This window comes from Cyprinodon variegatus, unplaced genomic scaffold (assembly GCF_000732505.1).
Source record: "Cyprinodon variegatus isolate N-32 unplaced genomic scaffold, C_variegatus-1.0 Scaffold178, whole genome shotgun sequence".
Lineage (NCBI taxonomy): Eukaryota > Metazoa > Chordata > Actinopteri > Cyprinodontiformes > Cyprinodontidae > Cyprinodon > Cyprinodon variegatus.
In genome coordinates, this window is record NW_015150631.1 from 1,099,724 (window position 1) to 1,107,435 (window position 7,712).

A 7,712-nucleotide genomic window follows, 5' to 3' on the forward strand; every position below is an offset into this window, starting at 1 on the left:
TTGTCAACATCGCAATCTTAATAAATATATTTGTCAAATCATCCTCCTGCTTGAAACTCTTGGGTATGTTCAGTAGCTTGGTTAATGGCACTGAGTGGAAAGATAGCTGGTGTTACATACAGAATTTATATCCCATGCACCGGGACTGTATATTTGGCAGGACAGCAAGTCCAGATAAGTAGAATTCATCCCATGTAAAAACATAACACCACCCCTTGAGAATTAAAAAAAATCCAGGTCTGTTTTTATTTGATGTTTTTTTTTTTTCAGTAAAGGAACAATCAAGAAAGCAATTAGTCATACATAAATCTTTAATTCTTCTTGAGGAATGAATTATTCACAGTGCAACATTGCTGCATATGACATAATGTCAAATTATGGTACTTAAAGCTTATTTGCATTCATCCTACAGCTACAGAATTTGAGGAGAATTGGATATGGCCAGAATGTTGAGTTCTTACTTCTAGTGTGCAAATATGAATGGAATATGTGCAGGCTACATCCTGACAAGATGTTTCTTCATGGTAAATAGATGAGAAAACCTAAGATTGTGGTATTTGCTTTTTTCTCAGGAACAGTCATTAAGCAGGCCTAAAAAAAGCATGCAAAAGTTCCTCTATAACTTCCAATTATATCCAGGATTTTGTTAAAAGCACACTGCAAATTTGGGACCTAAAATGTTGACGCATATGAGTTATTGTAAATGATTCCCCAGGCCACTGCACTTCTCCAATACAGAGAAGTATTCACAAAGGAAAAAGTTGAAAAGATTTGCACAACAGTTCTTATTGAGTTAATGGCTTTTCTGACAAAACACATCAAACTACTACTATTCCAAGACAACGGTAAAACTTAGAACCCAGAGTATGATAACAGGCAATCATTTTTTGACATATTTCAGTGTGCTCTATCCTTTTTTTCTTTGTTTTAGAACTTGAGAACTGATGAAGGTGAACAGCAGCATTATGAAGGTGTTAAAAAAATTGTGATTTGGAATGAATGTATTTGTGTATCACAGTCAGTTTTCCAGTAACCAGATGGAAAACCACTGGATAAAAGATGAACTTTAAATGAATTTGCAGGTCATTTAATTTAATCGCAAATCACATGAATTTATATTGTGAATTGGTTTGAACACATTCCGATTGCTCTAAATTAGTCTAAACCTAAAATGAGCACATTCAAAATTCTTCAAGATAAACTTTAGTTCTCAAACATAAAATCTTTGCATTATTTAATTGATTTGGTTTTCAACTATGACAACATTACATCAGTACTCCCATGTCTAGTGGGTTAGAAATGGGACGAGGATAACAGGATACTCCTCCTGCAGAATGCACATTCCACTTCTAATATATAATTGGTTTATTTATTTTCACTAAAGGAATCTCTTGAATATATGAATTTTACCTAGTGAGGATATGCAAGTAGGTTGGTAAACTGAAGACCATTAAATGAGTATATTAAATCACACAGATGTTATTAATTAAGATTTTGAGAGATAATTGAAAAAAACTTAATATTGAAGAAATTGCAATTGATTGATTGATATGTTTTATTGACTTTGCCTGTTTTGGTTAAAATATCAGTGAATTTAGGTGTTTACAATAGAAGGAAACAGCAGATCATAACCAATGCATTGTAATCTATGTTCTAAAACATACAAAATAAGGTACAGAATTGAATCGATGTTCATTTAATTTTAAGTACTTTCAATTTGGGATTCAGATACTTTCACGTCCTCCTACTCAGTGAACAGCAGATGATCAGAGAAGAAAAGAGAACGTGATTAAGTGATTGACTGTGAAGAAATACCAGTATTCCAGCAAAACTCTGTACTTTTTAGTAACTTCTAAAATTACTTTTTCAGAGTTCTCCTCCCCCAAAAGAAGCTCTCACTTTAGCAGATTATTCTAAGATAATCCAGTAAGACTTTTTAAAGAATCTGTTCCACATTTTATCTCATCTGTATCACTATAAAATCCTGCAGAAGGCAACCATTTAATTTATTGCTCTTCACAAATTGATGATTTTGTTGATGGGGTCACTAGCTCTGCGTGCTGCTCTAGACCATGTATAAGCAATTTAAAATAGAAAGCTGGATCCTATTTAATGTAGATCAACACTTACTTAGGAAACTGGAGAGAGAACGGTGGTCTACATGCCTATAGGAATCCTACCAAATGGGGAAAAACTATTTACTGCTGTATAAATTGAACTAAATTGAGAGCAAATAAGTTTTACAATTCCATGCTTTTATAGAAGGCCCCGGCATATTAGTGAAATTTAAACCCAAACTTAAATGCCACATTCCCAAACTATTTTAAAGGACATTATTTTGCTGTTGTAGCTATTTTTCTATGCAGCTGTGTGAAGTTGAAATATTCTAAGAAAAAGTTTTCTTACAGGTTGTTGCGGAAGCTATTTGCATTGCGACAATTGTTCAGGTTAGGAAGTTCCTTACAGTGAACATTCCTGACTTAGCAGAGCAGCCTATCAATCACTTACAGATCCCTCGCAGAGATAATTTCTTACTAAAAGCATAAGAAAAACAAATGTTAGCTTAGACTTCCAGCCATGCCAGCGTGCCTTAGAGAGAAACATAGACACCAATCTGTGTTTTTGATGGAACGTTTGTGGCGTTTTGCCAAAGTCCCGTTGATCAAATGCAGAGTGTTGTCCATGTAGTCTGCAGCTCGCACTGCCTCCCTGGATGGCCCATTGGGCTACTTCATGAATCTCAGGACATCCGCCCAGCTTGCTGCGTCTCTCCTCACTCAATCTCCTGTATTGTATATAGAGTTTAAATATTCAACCACATCTTCCATCTTCTTTTAGAGGGTGTTTGATTCAATTTTAAGCAGTGAAAGAAATGCTGAGGAACAGGACTTTACACTCACACTTGGTGGGAGTATGTTTTGGCTGTATCCACATTGGTTTTGCCCTTATTCACACATTTTTTAACAAAACTGTGGCTTAAATGTTAGTCTGAATTGAAACAAAAATCGGTTTCTTTAGACTTTAGTTAATTCATTGGTTATGTGATATATATTTAAATGAATTAAATAAACTTTTCTTTCGGGCCAAATACAATTTCCAAAAAATTGGAAGTTTATATAAATAAAAGGACATATGTGATGAAATGCTTGACTATTCCCTCTTTAACTAATCAGAAATAGATATATTTTGTTTTTGTTTCTTAGATATCTGAAGAAGAAAGTTATTCACTGGCATCCAATTGGCATTGCAAGCCTTGACCTTGATTAAGACATAAAAAAACAAATAAAAATTTATATATTTTTTAGATGTGCAAAATAAATATTTAATCTTTAATGACGAGTAAAGCTGTTTTGTTTGGCGTCAGATTGGTGACATATTTCCACCCTGGGGTGCAAAAATCTTTGGCCATTGATGCAGAGTTTGAATTCAGCGGCTGCTTCCTCTGAAGGCCAGGCTTGCTGGCCGATTACGTCATAGCACGGTGCCAAGGCCTGTTCGGATTGGAAGACTCCTCATTATGCGGCCAAAGAATGCATCCTTCTTTTTGCCCGTTTTGAAACACGGGTCCGGTGTACTCTATGTAGCTCTGGGTTTCCCATGATTCATTGCGTGCCTAAGCAAGCTGGCTGATCTGTGCCCTGAGGAAAATGGAACTTGGTGCTGAACAGAGGTGAATATTGTAAGTGCAGTTTAATATAATACAAGTATGTAGGAAGTTACATCTGAAATTAATGAAAATATATTTTTTGAATGGTTAGTGAGTCAGATATGTGTCAGTTATTTGGTTTATTGAAAGGTTTTATCTGTCCCTATGCAAATGGAGATGGCTAACATTTAAAAACAGATTCTAATATCTCTGCAGTGTGGGGACTAAAAATCTGATAACTGAGATGACCGTACTGCTGGTGAAGATTCTCGAAAATGGTATTAGTACCCAGAGCAGTGGGGAGAAGTCGGTATCCATTCTTTACCTGCTTTGTGGTTGCTAGACAACAGTGCTTATGGGTGGTGAAAGCCGGGGAAGGCTGGACCTGTTTGAATCCATAGTCAAACACTTCCGGCCTCCTTTCTTGGAAGACCCAGTCCAGGTAGACCGGGTGCTTGGAGGTATGCAGCCTGTGAAATCAAATGCACCCTGACTCTCGTTAAATGTTGTACATGCGCAGTAGCTCCTCTGCAATGCAAAATGATAAGAAAGCCTGAGACGGAGCTCTCGTGCGCCCAGAGCTGACAGGAACTGACGTCTCAGTCCTAGTGCAGCTGAAGATGAGAGACACAGAGAGAGAGAGAGAGAGAGAAATGGCACAAAAAAATCAAATCAAGTGAAATCCCCTAAAGCAAACTTACCAAGAGAAGCTGGAGCTGAAAGCGTTTGAACCTGAACAGCCAAATATCAAATTAATCAGATCAACATTGATTAGCAGTCCAAGGATGGATGGAGACTCTACAATCTTTTTCCAGGACCAGATTTAACTACAAGGCTGGGCTAACTGCATGCAGATAGGCTAACGCTTTATTCTACTTTGCCTGCCTCCTTTTTCAAACGTTGAAAAGGCAAAGACACATAAACAATCTGGGATTCACATGGAAAAAAATATAATATAGTGTACTTTTTCGTTTGTTAGTTTGCATAGTTGCTCTTATATAAACACATTCTTAGAAAATAAATAGTTTTTATATATCAAAAATATACAAAGCTAACTAATAGCTTCTCCATTATTTAACAGATACATCATTTTTTTTGGTTTGTGATACTATCCTGGACCATGCAAAACACAGATTTTCCTTTACAAAGAAAAGGGCAACATTTATGCACAAAAAGTAAACCTGTACATCAAATTATGCTTCTGTTTTTATAAAAATGTTTTTATAATATTTTTTGTTGTTTGCATTGTCTACGTGGACGGAAAATTTAGTTTCTCTTATTTCATAAATTAATTTATTTTATTTACTCACTATAAAAGTTTTCACTCAGCCTGTTTCTACCTCAAGGCCACACAATTCCCCTGTGTGAGGGTGAAATTCATGGGTCTATTCTTCCCAACCCCATAGAACCGCATAGAGTCAATATTTTAAATTTTTCTATGGGTGTGTATTTTTTTATCCAACAAACTCTTTCGTGTGAACAATGTTGGCAAGACTTTGACAAAAAATGTATTTTCTTCTTCCTAGTTCCGTGCTTTCTGCATTCCTTCTTCAAATTCTTAGCGGCAAGGAACTACATGGTTGTTGCTGCCTTTGTATTAAGCTTTGGTTGAATACATTTGTATGCTTTAAACAGTTACCGTAAATAAGCATTGAAATGTTGCAGCATATCATATGGTAGGAAATCTCAACCAGTGAATGTGCTAGATAGTGTCACCTGTTCATCCAGTAACTGGTATCTCTATACAGCTTTAGTTAATCAGGTGGTAATTAAATACTTAAAACATGTTAATATTTTAGTATTTAGTAACCTTTATGGTTTTGAAGCAACTATGACTTAAGTCCATGTTACATGACAAATCGATAAAAAAAACATTCTGAAAACTTGCTGAAAGCAGAAGCAGCAGCCAAAGCAAGTTTTCAAAATTGTTTTGTTCTGAAAAATAAAATATTAGTCTTTTTTTCTTTTCAAATAATGAGAGGAGGGATGGAATATCATCTTAACACCTCCCCCCAAAATAACATGAAGTATGAAAAAATATGACAATTGAAAAGACTTTGAAATTAGTAAAACTGGGGTTAGACTCATCAATCATGTCTAATCCAAACTACATTTCAGTCTAAAGTTTAAAAAATGTCCCCTAATGTATCACTGTTGACCGAGGCTTGCATGCATATTGATTGAAAACATCAGTCAGCGGTCCATTTAATTAATTGAACAAATACTTTTGTGGCATAAAACCAGAGGTGGATAGAGTACGCAAAAGTTTTACTGAAGTGCAGGTAGCACTACTTTAACATTTTTTCAATAAAGTAAAATTAAAAATAAGTTATCCAAGAAGCTGTTCAAGTTAGAGTAAACAAGTACTTGGTAATATGGCTACTTAGTAATTGTAGGCTCACTGATGGCTTTTTAATCTTTAAAATGATTTAATCAGACAAACAATAAAAGTAAATTTGGGTATTTAAAAATGTAAAATAAAATAAAAAAATGCAAACAAATAACATGACAATGAAACAACAAATGTGGGGAGAAGAAACATTGATCCAAATCTTGTTTTTACTATAAACTTATGAAACCAGATTTTACAATTGACAATATGTCAGGAAAACAGACTAAAGAACCTCTAGCTACAATATCTGCAGTTTAGTGCATTTCCATCTAATTTAAAAAAATATTTGTGCCGTTTAGAATAACCAGACATTTTACTCAAGTAAGGGTAGCCATACTCACACAACAATATTGCCTGATCGAAAAAAAAGGCTTGGCAGTGAACAACTCCTCCTGAAAGTACATTTTTTTCTAAATGTTACTCAGCTAAATGTAAATCAGGAAATCTACCTTTTTATTTCCCAGCTCTGCATAAAAGCAGTGGAGCTGCAGCAGACGCCTTTTTATCCAGCCAGGAAATGTTTTTTATGGTTTTGGAAATGTGTAGGCTTAATTCGTTGGGCAAAGGATATGTATTCAGTGGCAGATTTAGAGGTGCTTGACTGTGGAAGGTATTGAGAATTTCATGAGTAATTATAGAGAAAAAATATTATAATTACTCTATAATGTTTAATGTTTTCTGTTGTCCATACACATACAGTAGAACAGAGGCAAGTCTGTTTTTAGCCATTTTTCCTCGTCTTAGCCTATTCTTAAGAATAAATCTTTCAAAGCATAAAAGACAGACAAAAACAAAACAACCTAAACTTTAATTTTCTTGTTTCAACTGTATTAATTTATTCCAAACAATTAATTCTCTTAATTTGGTAGCGTTTGTAGTGGCTGTGCTGATTCCATTCCATTTACATTTACAAATCTTTCAAAGCATAAAAGACAGACAAAAACAAACAAGAAAAAAAAACAAACATCAAAACTAAATCTTGTTGTTCTGCATTCCAGACATTGTTCTGCTAGGACATCATCATGTCTTATCTGAATAAAGGCAAAAACCACTGTCTTATTTTGCGATATGTATTTTCAGCATAAACCTGTCCAACGAGGATGCTGAGAAGGAAATAAGAAGACGATATTTTCCCGAAATCCTCTGTTGTGGAATGACAAAGCTGATGACAGTGGCTTATAAAAGCTCACTGGTCCTTTTTGGCAGTGGCTCAGCCAGCAGCTCCAAGCTTTAGGTGGATGCAGAGAAACATTGGCCTGGCCTCTCCTCTCTCAAAGGTATCTCTTCTTTTTCAGTTCAGATTCGTATTCCTTAGTTTGTATCGAATATACATGCTGATCATGTGATATAGTCAACTTTAAAAACATTTTTTTATATGATTTTATCAAACTGTTATGGAAGCCTATTTTTGTTCTTTTAAGGGGACATAAAAAGGAATTAAATATATGCATTACATGTCTGATTGATCCACTTTTAGATCATACTTATTTATTTTCCACAGATGAATCAGGCTCTGTGCTTGCTGGCCCTGGGCCTTACTCTGTGCTTGCAATGGCAAGTTGTAGGTAAGTGAAAAACGTCCCTTTCTTTTAATAACATTTTTTAACTTTTGCGACAATATCTGCCGTTTTTGTTTGTTTGCATTGTTACAAAAGCTGAATAATTTAATTCAAA